The sequence below is a fragment of the Eutrema salsugineum genome, unplaced genomic scaffold (genome assembly GCF_000478725.1).
Source record: "Eutrema salsugineum unplaced genomic scaffold, Eutsalg1_0 scaffold_8, whole genome shotgun sequence".
NCBI lineage: Eukaryota > Viridiplantae > Streptophyta > Magnoliopsida > Brassicales > Brassicaceae > Eutrema > Eutrema salsugineum.
In genome coordinates this window covers 6,315,409-6,336,697 of record NW_006256414.1, presented here as the reverse complement: position 1 = coordinate 6,336,697, position 21,289 = coordinate 6,315,409, and the positions used below count along the sequence as shown (strand labels likewise).

Here is a 21,289-nt window from a genome sequence, read left to right as displayed (position 1 = left end):
GTTCACACTAAGTTCTGTATTATCGTTCAATGTGACAAAACTAAGCACACTGTATTGTATAGTTGTTTCAGAAAATTTAGTGACAAATCTAGTGCGACTGTCTTGATCTACACGTATCAAAAAGGATTCAAGAGGATGTTCTTATAGTTAGTTTATGTCTTTTATATATTACTTTAGCCTTTAGGTCTATTTTAACTTTTGATGGGATTCTAAACACATTTGTTTTAGATGATGTCTCTTATAAATCTATTTGGGCCACTCTACTCTTAGATCAACATATTAAACTCTAATACCATGTTAGTTATGCAATTTCAACTCAAAATCAATAAGAATTAGTGGATTTAAAGACATACCAAATATTCGCTTCCTCCTCTTTTCACATAAATTAGGTAAATCCCTAACAAGTACAAACACAAGTTTCATTTGAGTATGCAACACTTTCATAATCTTAAAATGCTATCTTTCACCAAAACTAAAACTTTGACTAATTTCTTAAAATGTACAAGGTAACATACTAAAATAGAAGCGGTTATCGTGAACATGATTTCTAACATACTTCTACTAGCACATAAAAGGAAAAAAAAACTTTGGTCGTTTTGTGAATTTTTTACATTAAGGACATCTCCAAAAATTTTTTTCAAATTTGAAGTTGGTCAAACCTTAAATTTGAGGTTTGATGGTGTTTGTCTCTAAAAGCAGAACTGCAAATCTAAGCTTACATACATAAAATATTGTACTATAGCCTTTACTTTTAACTATTATTAATAAAAATCATACAATTTTATAAATAATAAAAAAATATATATTAAAAATATCATTAACTAAAATTATGTTATAAATTTTATAATAAAATATAACATTACATTATTAGATGAAATTACATAAATATAATAATAAAACATCAAATTATTCAACAAAAATTATTTTCTTAATGCTCCCAAAATGTTTTTAAAAAATGTATCAAGTATGGACAAAAGTGTTGAGATTGCTCAGTTTTAATTTTATTTTATATATAAATATAAAATTTACAAAAATAAATGTGAAATATTCATGAGATATAGAATTGTTTAGATTAGAATAATAAAAATAAAAAATAGTGATTATTTATAAAATATATAACTGTAAAGAGTAAAATATAAATAAAAAATTGCAAACTTCAAATTTAAGGTTTTGAAAGGTAAAACTTCAAGGAGAAAAAAAAGAATAATAAAACTTCAAATATAAAATTTTACTATTCATATCCTCAAATTTAAAATTATTTTTGAAGTGAACAAAACCTCATAGATTGCTTTTGGAGATACCGTAATATAAATCAAACCAAAATTGCCTACGCTTCTTCATTCCGAGACATGGGTCAGAGTCTCGGATTAGTCTTAAGTTAAACGTTTCTTGGAAAATTAAGACCGTAAAAGCAAAAAATCAATTGCATACATGTTGCCATTTGCCATATTAATTTTCATGGCTTCCAACTAAAAATCATTTAACAATGAGTAAATTAATTTATTAGTCAATTTCCCTTAAATATCACTCATAATCCTAGTATACTCTCGATATGATATTCTTAATCAAAATTTTCTAAATTATTAGATGAACAAATAATTTTAGTTTTGAAAAGAAGTCTTACTTTATAAACTAAGCTATACACGTTTTTTACATATAATTTATGTCATAGGTAATTTCTTGTCTTCTTTATTAATTAAAGTAGAAAAGAATTAATAGAAAGATATCTATTATATTAAAACAGATACACTTTTAGTGTTTGCATCCAAATACTTCCAAAGTTTTTTTTAAAAAATATTTATTTGAAAACTGTTTTAAGATTATCTTATTTTGTTGTGATATTATTTAAAAAAACATATTTTCTTTTATGTAAAAAAGTAATTTCGAAAATTAAATATTAATTTAGATAATTAAAGATTTTCTTAATATAAATTATATTTAATTTAAAATTTAAAATATTTTAAAAATTCAATTTGCAAATCGAAAAGGCGTCTGTTCTTCTTCTGCTTGCAAAGATCCATAAGGTATGGCATGGCTACAAGAATTTAGTAGCTGGAGAGCACACTGATTGGAATCTGATATTTCATTGAATATTATTTCCGCCTTACAAGATTTCAGTAGTAACATTTTCTTCCTCTGGCTTTTTTTTCATGAATCATATTATTTTTTCATGAATCATATTAAGTTAAATTACTTTAGACTCTTTAAATATAGTTTAGATTTAATTTAATATTTAAAATTTAAATAATATTTTCATAATAAACATATGATTAACGAATATGTTATTGTGTTTTTTTAATCATAATCAATCACTCAAAAGTTTACATATTAAAAATTGATAAATATTTATATTATATGGTAATTTGATGAGACGAGTTAGATTTTTTTTTATAAATATGATCTTATGCGGGTTAAGTTATCAAAACATGCAAGTATTAAGCTAAAAATATTTCAAAATTAGTAAATATATTATTATATAGTGTTATGAACAGATAGGTTAGAATTATGTTTTTATAAACACAGTCTTTTTCGCACTAATAAAATGAATGAATTAGAATTATGTTTTTATAATAACTGTATTTTTCGATTATTAGAATGATCATAATTATGTTTTATGTTCGCGGTCATAATAATACTAGCAGAAAATTTTAAATATATATTATATATATAAAATAAAAATAAATCTTTATCACTTATTAAAAATTATATCTATAAAAAATTATAAATTACATTACAAAATTTGATAAAATTCTCATGCGAATGTACGAGGTAAAATCTAGTTACTGACTTAAAAATAGTTCAGTACTCAAATTGATGGAGCCCATATTGTTTTGTTGAAAATACTTAAAAATAGACGGATATGGAAAGTGGCCCAAATTTTCGTAACAACAAACATATCAAACCAGGACAATAAGAGACGAAGAATCTCTCCAGAAAGCTTGAACGATTCCTCTATCTCTTCCAAACAATGATTCTTCTCTTCTATCGTCCACAACTGTGCAATCAACATAAAATATGCTTTAGAGTTAAGAAAATCACTAAGCTTAATTAAATTCTTATTTTTCACACAGTAATTCTATATTATATACCTCAGTATTGTGAGAATCTAATCTCACAGATTCCCCTAAATTACTTCTCCTTAGGTGTACATATTCTTGATTGATATCTCTAATAATTAGGCATTTATGATCGTAGCTTCTCCTCCAAGATTTGTACTTGTATATATCATTGCCTCTAAGGTTTGTCAATTCACAGAACATTCAGTCATTTTCTGTTCATGATATCAGAGCCATCACGGAAAATAAAAAAAAATGAGTGACCAGGTTAACAATGGTGAGACTGTGACGAATGCAGCAATAGGTTATGTTGTGAGAAACAACTCAGCATATCAGCTCTCTGCAACCGAAAATCCCGGAGGAATCATTGCTCAAGTGCAATTCACCACTGATAACTTTGACGAGTGGGTGCAAGCAATACGGTCTGCCTTGCGAGTGAAGAAAAAGTTTGGCTATGTCGATGGGACAGTGTCAAAACCGAAGGAAGACGCACCGGAGTATGAAGATTGGATGTCTGTCAACTCCATGGTGGCATTGTGGATCCTTAACACCATCGAACCAAAGGTGCGAAGGAACCTCGGTAACAAAGACGATCCAAAGGATTTGTGGCAGGAAATCGAAGATCGATTTTCTGAAGCAAATGGGCCAAGGATTCAAGAGATCAAGACGGAATTGGCAAACTGCCGTCAACAAGGGATGAGTCTCATCGATTACTTTGGTAAACTACAGACTCTATGGGAGGATCTGTTAAACTATGACCAGTCGCCCACATGTAATTGCGGTGGATGTACCTGTGATTTACGTGGTCAACTGGAGAAGAAACGAGAAGAAGACAAGGTGCACCAATTTCTTCTTGGTCTGGACGATGCGGTTAATGGGGATCTCCGCACGAAAATCATTAGCACGGAGCCGTTGCCAAACTTGAATCAAGTTTATGCCAAGGTGAAATCAGTGGAGCATGTTCGTACTGTGTTATGAAACCGAGAAGAACAAGGCATGCAAGCTGCAGCCTTTGCGGTGAAAATCTCTCGATCAATGGATGTTGTAGAAGACAAAAGCAAGCTCTTTTGCTCCCATTGCCAACGTCGAGGTTATACCAAGGAATCGTGTTTTGAAGTCATTGGTTATCCTCAATGGTGGGGAGAAAGAGGATGAAAATTTGTTCAAGGCCGCAGACGTGGTGGAGTCGTACGTGGCAATGCAGCTTGCGTAATCAGCAGTGAAGCCGCAAGAAACGGTTTCACTGGCCTAAACAATGATCAATGGAAAACTGTGATTCAAATTATGGAAAATCAGAACAACAGACAATGAAATCGTCTAAACGGTAAGCTTGATTCTCTCGATTGGGTTTTTGATACAGGTGTTTCTAATCATATGACAGGCTGCACTGAATTTCTGAGTGAATTGACAACGATTTTTTCATGTAAATTTAGTTTTCCTGATGGTTATGAAAAGATAAGAAAGGGACAGTTTGCTTTGATAACAGTTTTTTTCGCTTCAGAATGTGTTATTGGTTCCGAAGTTGCGGTGTAATCTAAAATCTGTATCACAACTCGTAAAGAACTGCGATTGTGTGATGCAAGTTGCTAACATCGGGTGTGTGTTACAGGACCGTACAACGAGAATGTTGATTGGAGCGGGTGAATTGCGAGAAGATCTCTATTTCTTTCGAGGCGTTGGAGTTTTTAATGCTTTTTGTATGAATAAAGACGGAGCCGAGGATGTTTGGCATCAGCGGCTAGGACATCCGTCAAATGGAGTGTTTGATTTGCTTCCTGTTCTTAGTAAAAGAGTTTCTGATTTTTCATCTTGCGATGTATGTTTGCGAGCTAAACAAACTCGCGGTATATTTCATTCAAGCAATAATAAAGCGTCGAGGATTTTCAAATTGATACATTCGGATGTATGGGGACCATATCGGAAAGCTAGTAACTGTGATTCTCACTATTTCCTCACAATAGTCAGATGATTTCAAGAGGAACATGAGTGTATTTGATGCATGACAAAGCACAAGTACGCAAAATTGTATCAAACTTTGTGCAACTTGTTGATAACACCGGGTTTTGATTACTTTTATGGATCGTTTTAATATCTTATGCAGGTGTTTTAACTCTATTTTCAATGGTTTTTAAGTGATTTCTATGTTTTAGAGTTTTAAAAGACTTTTCAGGAAACTTGGACTAAAGATGTGTAATTTGAAACAAATGAGCAATTTGGATAAATGCAGACCGCCAGAAGTATGGCACTCGATGAAGACCTTCTCACCGTCTGATCATCCCCAAAATTTGAGAAAACATAGAGGAGACAATCAGATTTCTAAAGCAATTGGTTTGGAGACAATCCAACGGTTAGAGCTTCAGATATTCCTGATGCACTAAAGACAGAAAATGCAGTCTCGAATGAGAGCATAAGCCACGGCCAGACAAGGCTTCCCCGCGGGCAGGACCACCGCGACCGCGACCAGACATCGTTGACGTCAGAAGATGACCTAATTCAAGCGCAAGTTCAGCCCACTACTTATTATTCAAACCCTAGACGTTTCCAATGAATTAGAAGGCTATATATATTCGTTTTAGGTCATTCTAATGATCAAGTCGTGGAGAGAGAGCAGAAAAGAGTCGCATACCTTCGGAGTTACTGTCTTCGGGAGAAGAAGGAGTCGCCGAAGGAGCCTTCATCGATCTCCATCTTCATCGTCGTTCTTCTTTCTTTACCTTTCTCTTATTTAATTTCCAGTAAACTACAATACTTCTGTGATGTTCTTATACACTATGATTGCGTAATTCTCTTGTTAGATTAAAATGATTTTTTCAAAGGGATTCATAGATTGATTACTGGTTTGTTAGATTAGGGTTTATCTTTAGAGTTATTCGTCCAAATATGTGTTTCATTTATGTGGCTTGGATCGACCATCTAGCTACTGCGATTAGGTTGATTATTTCACTAAAAGTGTTGTCGAATCGACTAACCCTATTTAGATGAACAAATTCTTTTAGACGGCGTGAGTCGATTTAAAGCGTTTTGTAAAATTATCAAACTAATTTGTCTAGACATTTAGAAAACTGAATGGAAGTTTAGTAAATCTGAGTGAATGAATTTGTGATTAATACTACGTGAGTAGGTTAGTCTTGGTTTGATTCAGGAACATATCTATAAAAAACTCTATGTTTAATTATCTTGTTAGCTAGTCTATGATTCCCGGTGAATTTCCTAACGCCCAACACCTTCTCGTATTGTTTTGATCTTATTATTTACTTATTTTTAAGTTTATTATTTGCTATTTTCATTACTATTCACAACCTCCAAACAAACACCCATATTTTCACCTTAGCAGTTCTCATCTCAAATAAATTCGTATTGCAGTTACTTGGTTTTCAGTGAATCAACCCCTAAGTAGTACAATGTACATTTGTGCGCTTGCAGAAAATTAGGATTAAAACCTGACCACATCACTTGTTTTGAAACAATTTGATCAGAAAATAAAGATAGTAAGAAGCGATAATGGAGCCGAGTTCCTGTGTATGAACGACATGTTTATTGAACAAGGAATAGTTTATCAAAAATCGTGCGTCGGAACTCCACAATAAAACGGCCATGCAGAGAGAAAACACCGTCATCTTTTGAACATAGCTTGAGCACTTCTGTTTCAATCCAATTTACCAGTGAAATTTTGGGGTCAGAGTGTCTTAACAGAAGCATACATCATCAATCGAATACCATCTCAATTCAATTGTTGCAAGGAAAGACACCCTATGAGCTTCTCTACGGGTTAGAACCAGGGTATGAAAATCTCAAATTATTTGGCTGCCTTGCTTATGCACATAATCAGCGACGGGGTGGTGATAAATTCGCAGCTCGAAGTAGAAAGTGCATCTTTGTTGGTTATCCATTCGGTAAGAAGGGCTGGATTCTCTTTGATTTGAAAACTGAGCAAAATTTTGTCTCCGGGGATGTTGTCTTCCTGGAAGATGTGTTTCCATCATTTACAGAAAATCTAGATACTTTACAAGTTGATGTTGAGCTTGATAGCGATTGGGTCTTAGAGAAACCAGAGATCGGTACAAATTTGCATTCTGCAAATTCGAATAAGAACGGAGACGCTGTTGTCGGTGACGACATCATCGCACCTGCAACAAATACTCAGAATCTTCAACAAGTTGGGCCAGAAGTTGGGCCAGAAACAACATTAATTTCCCCAAAAGTTGGGCCTACAACAAGCCCAATAGCCACACACTTAGATCCAAGCCCAACTGAAACTCATCATGTCATCGAAACTTCAACCTCAGCGGATAGGGAGAACGCGAGGCCAAGATGCCACAATCTCGAAAAAAAAAGCCAAAATGCCATGTGTTAAATTTGTAATTTAATTTTGATTTTTTTTTAATAAGGAAAAACCTGGAGAATACTACCCTCTCCCTATTTGTCTCTTTATTTACACTAAAACCAGGATCAAACCCACCCAAACCTAATGACCCATGGATATCCATCCAACCTCCTTAGATATTTTCATTTATTAATTTATCCTTCTTTTTTTGTTAATTCAAAATCGATTATCCCCAAATAATTACACAAATTACATCTTAAATTTACAATTAAAAAAATCTATACCTTCAACTCTCATCGATGAAGCATTTTGGCGCAAAGGGGAATTATACAAAGACGAGTGTGCTGTTGTTTCACCAACGAAGAGCATTTGGAAGTGAAGCTGTTCTGGGTTTTGAAATTAAGGTTTGCCAGAAATCCAGCCACGAGGGAAGTGATTTCGACTTTTGAATGAAGGAAAATTGATGAAGCATTGTTCTATATATATACATGAATTTTGGATTTGCAGAGACTAATTTAATAGCTTTGTTTTGGATTTGAAGAAAGCTTGTGTGCCTGAACTTGGTCTGGTTTTCATCTCAACAAAAAATTGGGATTTTGCGCATGAGGTAATCTCGCCGTTGTAACAATTGAGTATCAATTAGATTTGCACCTGATGATCCCCTTCTTTGCTTCGCAGCGTCTAGCTTTCCAGGATCTATCTCCGGTTCGAATTCCTCCGATTCTGTACTCTTCTATGGGTTAGTTTTGTTTAGTCTGGTTTGTGTATTGTGTGGATCTTTGTTGCCTTTGTCGTTGGTTTCTTTCGTCTTGGTCATCGCTTCTGGATAGGTGCTACTTGGTCAATTCTCAGAAGAAGCTCTTGAGACGATGTCAGAGACTTTGAAGAAGCATAAGGAGCGGTAGTTTTCTTCCTCCATGGGATGAAAAAAGCGAAACGGTTTGAAGAAAAATCGATCCGTACAAGTTCGCTTCTTCCGATCAGAAGGATGAATGGATTGTCCAAGTCAGACAAGCTCTGATGTGTCCCGACGGTGGAAGATTCGAAGGTCTTTGAACGGCACAGCTCCTTAATTACACCACCGCCAGACAAGCTTTGATGACGTTTTCGAGCTTACACTTGATACGTTCATGTCTCGGCCAGAGACGTCGGATCCAGAGAAACCGTCGGTGACATTCTCTTTTTCTGGATAGGATTTGCCGTTGGTAAATTGAATCGAGTGGGTAAATGCGATGGCTGAGTCCAACGCAGTGGTGTGGCAGAAATCCAGCGTTCCAGCGTCTACGACGCGATCATGGCTTTGGTGGAGAGATGGTGCATCAAGACTAACTCGTTTGTGTTCCCTTGAGGCTTAAGTTCTATAAAACGAGAAGCTAATCTGTGTTTTTTTTCAGCTTACATTCTTCACAAAAAGAGAGATCGATTCTATGGAGGAACTTGTTGTCTTGTTGAATATTAGAGATAAAGAATCGAATTTGTTGTCTTGTTGAATATTTGTTATGTCTTTGAAGTCAGAGAAGTTTGATGAACTAATAGCTGCAGCCAATGAAGAAAAAGAAGTTGCAAAAGCTCAGGTGTAGAGCTGAACATAGAAGTTTCATGATCTGACTTCTATGGTACAACTAAGTACAACGATGGACAACTAAGTATAATTATAGTACAATTAAATACAATTATGGATAACTAAGTACAACTATGTACAACTAATACTAAGTACAATTTGGTAACTGTAAAATTATAATTAAAATTAATTAAAAATTAATTAAAAAAACATGTGTGCCGACTAAAAAAGAACATATGCACTTTGTAACATGTGCACCGTCAATTTTGTACATAGTTATACCCAATTGTCCAGTTGTCCAAAATTCTTCATAGTTGTCCTTTCGTGATTTTAGAATTTTTTTAGTTGTCCCTTAATATAAATTATTATTTTGGTAACCCAATTTTATGTGACGATTGGGTATTTTCATGGATAATTTCTTAAATATAATCGTTGATTCGTAGTGATTCTTAGGTAAATTATAATTATACCTGATTTCATCACCAAATCTGCAGAGGAGGACAACTGGTATGAATAGTACAACTAAGAGATAAGAGGACAACTAGTACAACTGATACAACTATGAGATAAAGGACAACTAGTACAAATGGATATAACTAAGACGACACCTTGAATAATTGTTAATTAAGAATTGTTTTACTATATTTTCAAGAGATAATGAGCATCAGCCACACAAGCAATTCAATAGATTTTATATCATTTAATACCTCATATTTGGAGCAGATAACTTATTCGGTATTACTAGATAAGATACTGTATGTAAGAAGATTGCGATATATGAAACTAAACAGTTTTGGAGTAGATAATTTATGTGGAGAATGAATTGCACACATAAATGTAACTAAGTGAAGTATTTCGGATAATATACAAGAATTTTTTGTCATACTGCCGAATTACACCAAAAAAAATAAAAAAGTGGTTTCTATTCTTCAAAAAACGTCGCCGAAAGACAAAAATGGATAATAAATTAGATAAGTGGTTTCAGAGCAAAAATAGCATAGAAACTTAATTTGTGTAAGTTTTTGAGTTTATTTTATCCGAAAAGATTTTATTTTAGCTAAGGAAATACATTTTAGCCGAGGAATTTTCATTCTCGATAGCCTTAGACTGTATAGGAGTATTTTGGAGTTATTTGTATTTTCGATTTCTTTGATTTATTGCATTACTATTTATTTTGGAGTTATTGGTGTTTTGGATTTCTTTGATTTCTTTCATTACTATTTATTTTGGAGTTATTTGTATTTTGAATTTCTCCAGGACAACTAGGTGCAACTCAGGACAATTATATTTTAATTGTAGTGTTAAAAAATAAATTCCTAATATTATTTACTTAAAAGCCAATATAACTCATACCCTAAAAACTGTATCTTTTCACGTATATACTAGAAATAATAAAATAAAACTTTGTTTTGTTCAAAGAACCAAATATTTTTGGTTTCACTTGAAACAGCCCTTATGTTATAAGGAAGTCTTTGGCAATGTTATCCATCTTATGCAAGTGTCTATGCAAAAATATAGGAAATAGAAAAATAATAACGCAAAATCTTTGGGGCTGCTATATAATGATCGAAATTCTTGTGGACAACTAGAACATAATAATTTATGTCGAAGGACAACTGAAAAAACTACAAAATCGATCAAAGGACAACTATTACAAATTTTGGACAACTGGACAACTAGGTACAACTATGTTGTCAGTTGTAGACGCACGTGTGTCGACAAAAAGAGACATGTGCGCAGTCAAAGTACCACGTGCGCCGTCAATTTTGTATATAGTTGTATCCAGTTGTCCAGTTGTCCAAAATTCTTCATAGTTGTCCTTTGGGGATTTTAGCAATTTTTCCAGTTGTCCCTTGATATAAATTATTACTTTGTAGTTGTCCACATGATTTTCGACTATTGTAGTCCATTTACAACATTTTCATATTATAATTGATGCAAAATTATATTTTTGGCTCTTTTCCATCATAAGATTGTTAACATTATCAATTCTTTGTATCATAAAGGGTGTTTGACAATGTTATCAATCTTATGCAAGCGTCTATGCAAAAATATAAAAATAAAAAATAATAACGTAAAACCCTTGGGGCTGTTATATAATGTTCGAAATTCTTGTGGACAGCTAGAATATAATAATTTCTGTCGAACGACAACTGAAAAAACTACAAAATCGATGAAAGGACAACTATTACAAATTTTGGACAACTGGACAACTAGGTACAACTATGTTGTCTGTTGTAGATGCACGTGTGAAATACAACTGGTACAACTGGTACAACTGATATAATTATGTAATTTAAAATTATAATTAAAATCTATTAAAATTAATAAAAATACACATGTGCGTCGACAAAAAAGAACTACATATAGTTGTATATATGTGTCCAGTTATACCTTGTTTATTTCCATCCGGAAAGCATTTTCGGCCAAAAATGAAATCTTCTAGACTAGATTAACTTTCCTAAGTGTCTAGTTATCCGTCAAGGTAACATGTGCACCTATGTGCATTGTCAATTTTTGTACATAGTTGTACATAATTGTACATAATTGTACTAGTTGTCCCTCTCTGCAGATTTGCTGATGAACTCAGATATAATTATAATTTACCTAAGAACCACTATGATTCAACAACTATATTAAAAAAATTATCCATGTTAATCGTCAGATAAAACGGGGTTACCAACCCGATTCGCAATTATAATAAAAGAATTTTCAATCAACAATTATTTAAGTTGTCTTAGTTATACCTATTGTATCAGTTGTCCTCTATCTCATAGTTGTACCAGTTGTACTAATTGTCCTCTTATCTCTTAGTTGTACCATTTGTACCAGTTGTCATTTTTCTGCAGATTTGGTGATGAACTCAGATTCTAATTCTAATCTACCTAAGAATCACCATGGTTTAACAACTGAATTCGAAAAATTATCTATGCAAAGACCTAATCATCACATACCAACCCGATTTGCATATAGAAGAACAAACAATTTTGGCAAATCAAATCCCTAAATTTTGAAATCCCCAAATCTGTAAATAAAAACCTAACTGTATTTTAAAACTTCAACAATGGTGGTGGAAAAAGGAGATAAAATAAGAAACTGATTGCAGAAGATGAAGAAGAAAAGGAAGAGGCGAGGATTCAACGGCGAAAATAAGATTTGTTTGTTTTCAGAATCCACCGACGAAGAAGAAGAAGAGCATGAAAAACAAATTATTTTTTTTAATTAATTTTCGTTTTAAATTATTAATTTTAATAAAATCAATTATTTTTTCACCAAATTCAAAAATGCCACAAAAACTTTCATTAAGGGTAAATTGGGAATTCTATATATATTATGGCATGTAGACTTGTTTATGGCACAGCAGATTACTTTTTTTCAATTTGTGGCATTACAACCATTAAACCGGATAGGGAGGGTTTGATACGAACAGAAGAAGACATTATTGAAGAACTAGGACGCGGATAGCGACATAAACAAAAATCTATTTTGTGGTTAGAACAGTTCAAGCTGGTCCGATATTACCGTCATCAACTTGTGTTTTTCCAATTTCAGATGTTCTCACTTGCAAAAAATTCTCTCCTCAACATCGAGCATTTCTAGCAGCGATTACATCTGGAGTCGAACCCACTACATTCAAAGAAGCATTTCAAGATGAGCGATGGAAATCTGCAATGGGAACAGAGATGAATGCTCATGACGTCAACCGCACCTGGGATGTAAAGGAATTGCCACCAGGCAAGAAGCCCTTGGGATCTAAATGGGTTTATCGAATCAAATATCTTACCCACGGCACAGTTGAGGGCTATAACGCGCGATTGGTTGTTCTCGGTAATAATCAAAAAGAAGGAGAAGATTATTCAGAGACATTCGTACCGGTAGTTAAGATGACAGCAGTTCGAGCTACACTGAAAATCGCAGCAGCTCGTAACTGGTCCTTGCACCAAATGGACGTGCACAATGCTTTTTGCATGGCAATTTAATGGAAGAGATTTACATGAAACCCCCACCTAGGTTTCGATCAGCCAATGGTAATCTGGTATGTCGTTTACGGAAGTAGGCTCCGCCAAGCACCGCAGTGCTGGTTTGAGAAGCTCCAGACAGCCTTAATCAAGTATGGTTTCACTCAATCTTATCGTGATTACTCATTGTTTACACTTCATAAAAGAATAGTTCAGATATACGTACTAGTTTACGTGGATAATTTAGTCATCACAGGAAGTTGTTTAGAGGCGATCACCAAATTTAAAGAGTATTTGAGTACATGCTTCCATATGAAGGATCTTGGAGCACTGAACTATTTTTTAGGCATTGAAGTTGCCCGGAAAAGGATGGAATATTCTTGAATCAAAGAAAGTACACATTGGATATTATAGAAGAAAGTGGTCTTCTGGGCAGTAAGCCGGCTGCATTCCCTATGGAACAGCAACATGGACTCGCACTTGCTGATAGTCCTCCACTCTCAGATCCTGAACCGTATCGTCGCTTAGTGGGCCGACTGATATACCTTCTAGCCACACGACCAGACCTAACATACTCGGTACATATCTTGTCACAGTTTATTCAAAAACCGACACAAGTGCATTGGAGCGCAGCTTTACGGGTCATTCCATATTTAAAGGGTTCTCCCGGACAAGGAATTCTTCTGACCTCAGATGATGATCTTACGCTCCATGGTTGGTGTGACTCGGATTGGGCAGGTTGTCCTCTCACTAGAAGATCATTAACAGGCTGGTTTGTCTCTCTTGGAAACTCATTGCTTTCATGGACAAAGAAACAAGACGTTGTATCTCTGTCCACTGCCGAGGCGGAATATAAAAGCATGTCATTAACATTACGTGAACTGCAATGGTTGAAAGGATTGCTGGAAGATTTGGGTGTCAATCATGATGCTCCTATTGATCTACATTGTGACAGTCAAGCCGCATTACATATCGCAGCAAATCCGATGTTTCACTAACGCACCAAACATGTGGAAATTGATTGTCATAAGGTTCATGATGCAGCTAAAGGAAATATTATCCGGCCTTGTTTTGTACGTTCTTCCTCTCAACTAGCTGATGTGTTCACAAAAGCATTAGGACGAAGGGAATTTGAAGAAATAATTGGCAAGTTGGACATTCTCAATCCTCATGCTCCAACTTGAGGGAAAGTATTGTGAGAATCTAATCTCACAGATTAGAAAATTGTATCCCCTAAATTACTTCTCCTTAACTGTACATATTCTTGATTGATATCTCTTGTAATTAGGCATTTATGATCGTAGCTTCTCCTCCAAGATTTGTACTTGTATATATCGTTGCCTCTAAGGCTTGTCAATACACAGAACATTCAGTCTCTTTCTGTTCACTCAGCTATTTTGTCCCGCACGTTTTGCAACAATTCGAAAAGTTCGCCGTCCCATTTGTAGAACTCGAGTTCTTTATTTTCGGGTATCTTTTTAGATACCTGCTAAAACTTGTAAATCTTCAGAAAGAAACTTTTTAGTTAGAATTTAGCACATGAAGTCTTTTTGTTTTACCTTTGTCCCAACCATTCGACCACCGGCGCTCTGTCCAAAGTAGATAATGTAGAAGTGACAGATGAATGCTTGGGGATTTTTCTCTTCTATATCCTTTAAATACTGAGAATATATTTAACCAGGGGTCATTGGCTCTGGAATGGTGTAACCTTGTTCCTTGAACCATTCCAAATCCTTGTCCAATCTATCTGCCCTTTCCAATCCTGTGTTCTTGAATTCAGCATCTACACAAAAACAGAGATTATGACAAGGTTACACAAGAATAAGGACATGTTTTTTGCATATTGGTTTCTATTTCCTTTACATGTGCCATGGGCAAGTTGAAGTTTACTAAGGGAAATTTGGTTTGATAATCTAAAAAACTTTTATTATTTGAAAACTAACTTATGCTGTTAAGACTTTGAAAACTAATCCATGTTTCTTAAGTAAGAAGACAATCAAGCATTTAATCAGTTGCTCGCAGTATAAGATTTGATGCACTTGCCAGAATCACTAGTGACTCAGGCTGTCATGTGATTGCACATGAGTTCCACCATCATTTTGATTATCCATTGGTTGATTTTCGATTTTTATAACTTTATTCATCATTTTTGGTGATCCAATGCTGCAATTTCCTCTCAGGATTATGTAACGTGAACATAAGCAATATGTTTTTTTAACAGCTTACAATCCTAAATATTTTTAGGATTTTGGATCTTATTTGTAACGTTCATCTTCTTTTTTTTTTTCAGCTGATCATAGGATATGATACCAATATTGTTTCAGTAGAATGATTATCCAATAATACAATATGATTCAAAAACACTTTATAAGTTTAGTTTATTTACGATATTTTAATAAATTCAAAAATAAAAAGATTAGTTTCAACTTTTGAAAACATGATTAGTGTTTAGAAAGACGTAAAATTTTTAGAATATTTGTTACAAAAATTAAATAAATTAGACTAATGTTTCGTACCTTAAATAGTTTAGCCAATTTAAATCACACGGGTTCAATTTCTGTTATGTAGATACTTGTACTATAAATTGGATTGCCGCAGGGGTTAGAACTTGGAACAACTAATACAAAATTAAAGTTGCCAAAAAAATACAGGTATTATAGAAGAGTTTTTGAAAAATAAATTATGTAAAAAAAATAAATTTGATATTTAGAAACTAAAACCAGGTGCTCTACAAAATAAATATAGTAATCATTGACTTAAAAAGTCATTAAGTTAAATCTCAAATTTTTTTGAGTACTAGGAGAGAACCCGCGCATATATGCGTAGATTTTGTTTTAATTTATATTTTAAATAATATATTTTTATAATTTGTATTGAATTTTATGTTTATAATCAATGTTTATGTTTAAAATATTATATTTTTTTCGTTTTTTTTTGATGATGTATTATTTGTAATCTCTTTTATACCTAATTGTGTTAAATAGTATAATTTTTCTTACAAGATAATAAAAAATAAAAAATTACTATTTTAATTTTTGTATAAAAACGTAATCGTTCACTTAAAAATATACGTTGAATATCAGAGATAAATATTTATTTGTTATTCGATTCTCATATTTTTTATTCTTGTAAATCTTACAATTATAATGTTAATTTTTTTAATTTTATATTTTGAATTTTTTGGTTATATATATTATTGATTCTAATTTTTTTTTAATTTAAAAAAGTATATATGATATTTTTATGTAGACGCCCTTCTTTTTACTATTATTTTTAATCATTTATTTAATATATTTGTGTTTTATAATTTTATTAGTTGGAGTTTTATAAAAGATTATTTTAAACTTTAAATTTATTAAGTTTTATTATTTTTTTTACTTGCATTAGAATTTTAATTATATTTTTAATTTAAAAATGAAGTTTAAATCACTTAAAAAGAAAATAGAATGGTGCATTTAAAAAGGTTTGTATTATATAATATTTATAAATTTTGTATATTGAAAATCAATTTGAATTCATTGTAATATATATATATATATTAATGTTTATTTATATGTTCTTTAATGTATTTGCTTTAAATTTAATTAATTATTTATTTATTAATATTTTAAATTGACAGATGTCATTCTCTCCATTGCTGATGTGTCACTCAGCTGGAGAGAGTTGATTGTCTTTTATATATAAGATATACACACACGTATTTTTTGCAACACTTATTAAAGTATTGTTTTTATTGTAGTTTAAATTTCAAGAAAAGTGTATTTATTATTTTATTTTATATTTATGCATTATTGTGAATCGTAATATAATTTTAAGATAAAAATAAGAATTATCTAAAATCCAAAAATAATTGATAATAAAAATTCACATCTTTTAATGAAAATTAGCTTTATGTCTTTGACTAGAATAATTTTATCTTCTTACCTACATTTAGTTTATATGTTGATATAAGTTTAGTATTAATCTATTTAAACCAATATAACATATTCCTAAATCACATCAACTTTGAAGAAGATTACATTTGAATCAGATCTAATAGACTGATATATCATTTCAATGAATTAACTCTAAAACCTACCAATATTTCATTTCTGGAGAAAAACTCACAAGTTGGGACAGTAGACTCGTGAATTATCTGTTCAAGTGTGTCAAACACAAGCTTATTGTCCACAAGAAAATTCAAATACCCTTCCACTGTGAACTCTCATGTCGCCAGAGGACCATCTTGGGGTGATTCGGACTCTCTTTTCCCTTCTTTTGATTGATTTCTGTTAGGTGAGCTGGGTTCAGTCAAACACTAGACTGGGCTGGAGGCCCACGAAACTTCGCTGTTGGGCCTACACCTTAAAAGGGCCGTTATCCAGTCTTTAATTCATAGGTGGTCTTCTTCTTCTTCGCGAGAACTACACGAGAAACAGAGAGAGAGAGAATTCAGTCTGTTATAGAGAGAGAAAGCTGAGATACAATAGAGAGAGAAAGTGATCGGAGCTTACGGTGTTAAGGCGGTGTTCTGGTGGAAAGATTCCGGTCCTGATCATCTTCTTCTTTTGTTCTTTGAGATTGTTTCTACGAGATTGTAAATCGCCTTCGGGCATCTCTTTGTAAACGATTCGATAGTGAAAGCAGTTGAGGGATCCCGTTCCCTCCCCAGAGACGTAGCCATATCGGTGAACTCTGGGTGAACAAAAAATCGCGTTGTGTCTTTAATCGTTCATCTGAATTTACCTGAAAAATCAATATTCCTAGATTAGAATCTCTACAACTTCTCGTGTGCATTCTCATCGCCACAAACCTAATTTCCTCCACAAACCCCTTCGGTTCTCCAAGATACCTCTCTTTTTGCTTCTCCCCCGCAGCTGCCGCAGTCACCATTAAAGTCCAATTTTCCTTTGTCCTGACGGTTTGGACTTGAGTAGGTTTTGCCCTGAGGACAAGATGGGGACAAGCAGAGGCTACGGTTGGGGCATAGCTAATTGTCATCGTCCTAGCTCTCAGACCGACATAGCTCTCGCAGGCGAGTCTTCTCCTACCGGGAAAGCGAGTCTTCTCCTACCGGGAAAGCGACAAGAGGCATTAAGTTTTGATGTAGCCATAATATGCAATATACTCACGTAAATTGAGATCCGAAGTTAAAGTTTTTAGGAGAAAGACTAAGGAAGTGTACATATATACTAGTTAATTTGTCCACGCCTCGCGTGGGCTATATATGTTTACCAAATGTAATTTTATAAATAAATAATTTAAAAAAAAATTATTTTTGTTTTAAGTTAGACGAATCCAAAATTTACAAATAAGCTATTGATTTTAACAAAAATGTTAAACAATATTTCTGAAGTATATAGATAAGAAATCGAAAATCATATTCTAAATATAATAATTAACGACATTTCATTAGACATATAGATTTTTTTTTTTTTTTTTTTACTTTTTTCTTAGATTTTTATTAAATTTTGGTTTTATAAAATTATAGAAATCGAAACCCTATAAACATAAGAAATCGTAAACACTATAATAATTAGCGATATTCTAACATAACTTTCGTTTTTTTTTTGTTTTGAAACGACATTCTAAATTTATTTTAATTTTTTTCTTTTAACATTTTAGTTAGATTTTTTCTTAATGTTGGAAACATAAAAATGATAAATTTCTAGTTTTTGCATTTTTTTTAAAAACGTTTTTGTCTATTTTTTCTAAATTTCGGTTTAATACGGTTTGATTGACTACGGAATTAAGCATTAAACATAATAATTTAGACTGGTTTGTTTTAATTTTTTTTTTACACATCATCAAATAAGAACTAATAAAAAATGACATGTAATTGTGAAATGAGGTTAAACGGTCTTTTTACAGTCGAAATTCATTATGGATCTGATACGTAAGTGAAAAATTGTGAAATTCGTTGTGAAAGCGACACATCAGCAAATTACTATAGAAGTAAGTATATAGATATGTAGTCTTGCATTTTAGTCTTTGTTAAAGACTTAAACAAAAAATGTAACAAAAAATGTATATAGTTTTGCATTAAATTAAAGACTTTCTGTATCTAGCCAACGACGTACACAAAAAGACAACTTCGTAAGATATATACCACAGCTGTCCCAGTTGACAAAATAATAGAGAACTGGATCTTATGTACAAAGCACACGTTAAATCATGCATATTTATAAAAGAAGGATTTTACTCTCTCCTTTATTGGATTATTTGACATTTCTATATTTAATAAAATTATAAATTATCATTAATTTGTTGGATGTAAATAGAGAAATAGAACAAACTAAATTTGTACACATTGTACTGTCTCGTCGTCTTTATTTTGGATTTTATTGTGTTTTTTGAATGGCGTTTCTTTTTGTCATTAAAGCTACAATTAAAATACAAAGCAATATAAATTCATTTATATTAGATATTATATGATATATAACTATATATATATATATATATATATGTATATATACTATATAAGAGAGACGAGGGAGAGAGAAACGAGAGAACAAGGAGAATGAAAGAAATGATGTTCTCTTTGTTATTCGTATGCTTCTTACAACATTAGCTAAACTCTCATATTTATCTATTATTGTAAATCCGAAGTGATTTGAGTTGTAATTCAATGCACAGCTTTTAATGTCGTTTTGATTAATGAAATCCTTATATTCTTATTGGTCAGCTGATATTATTATTTTTTCTGTTGTTTTAGTGGAATGTGTTAAATTACACTTATACCATTAATGAAAATACTCTAATCTGATTTGTCAGTGGATTATTTTGCAATTAAAAAGAAAATATGATTAAAAGGAAATATTACATAATTAATATACAACAAAACATAGAGTAGAGCCCACAGAAAATATATATGGCATAATACCATTTTTTTGTTGACAATAAAAATATATATTTAACTGCTGATTGGTTAACAAAAAAAAAAACTACAATAATTAGTGACCCGAATTCTTATCTCATAGGTAGCAAGTTTGAATCTTAGACTAATTTAATTGTATTTTTTTCTAAATTTCTCTCTTTTTAAATCAATTTTTTAACCAATCGTGGATCAGATCTAGAGAAAAGTGAGCACAAGCCCATGTTTATGATAATTATAAAGAAATAGTTGATCACATCAATAATGAACAAATAAATAAGGAAACACATAAACCCGGAATCGTTTTCTATATAAATAAATATTTTCTGCCTCCGCTTATATTCATTTATTATTATTTTTTTTTACGTTTTGTTCTAGGGTTTTGGTGATTGGTTACTCTACGTGGAAATACAGAAACATTATACATACCTTCCAATATATCATTTACACTGAATGAGATGGTAGCTGTGTTGGTTAGGTGCTGTCCGTTCAGCGAAAGCTCACGGGTTCGAGTCATGGAGTTAGATTTTTTTTAATTTTTAGATTTTTGTTACAATTTAATGTTTGAAAATAATTTTTATTTACCAAATATTTTGCAAACGAAAATATGTCATAATTTCCTTTGTTATTATCTAGAATAGAATCTTTATATTTTTTTTATAGTTAATAACTATAAAATTTATAGTTAATAACTATAAAATTCATGGGAAGATAATATCGTACATAGAACAAGAATTACCTTTTAGTATTTTTCATAAAAAAATAAACCCTAGGTTGTTTACACGTATAAATATGAGTGTTTTAAAACAATCAACTCATAATTTACAGTTTAGTTTATTTGTTAGAGTTCCGTGTTTATTTTGCTAGGGTTTTTATAATAGCATTAACTTTTTGGATCTCTTTAGAAAAGATTCATCATGTTTGTCTATTTGCATGCAAACCTAACCATGTATTCGTCTAAGTACAGCTTTGATCATCCATCAAAAGTCATGATTACTTGGAAAGTTTCGTCTACTGCTTCGGGTATATATATATCTAGCTCTTCTCAAATTAATAATAATATATATGCTCTCTACATTTTTAATGATTCTAAATTTTTTTTCGTCCATAGGTTTTGATAACTAGGCTTATGCTCGCGAGTTAAGATCTATGTTGAATTCATATCGCCAGGATATGGATCAAAAAGAGATATCTGATTATCGTTACGTAACTCCATATGTTTTCGTCAATATCACAAAAAGGTTGTTGTGCCTTTTTTGATTATTCATGCAAGTTATAATACTTATTAGTGATTATTTTGTATTTTTAGGTTATCCATGCAAGTTACTTATGGATCTTGCTATCGACGAGTGGACCTTGCAGACATATAATCCTTTAATCGAATGTTCGAAGTACTGTATATTAATCTTACAATTTTGTACCTTTCGTAGTGTTGTATCTTAATCTTACAATTTCATATCTTTACTATATATTAATCTACGAACGTATTCATTTTTTATATAGATATTGATTCTGCGTATTATATATCTATTCTTG

At 32.2% G+C, this 21,289-nt stretch overlaps 1 pseudogene; it reads right to left on the bottom strand.

The window, feature by feature from the left end:
- Positions 1-1,968: 1,968 nt before the first annotated feature.
- On the bottom strand, positions 1,969-20,197 carry LOC18009698 (annotated as a pseudogene).
- Between the last annotated feature and the right edge of the window lie 1,092 nt (positions 20,198-21,289).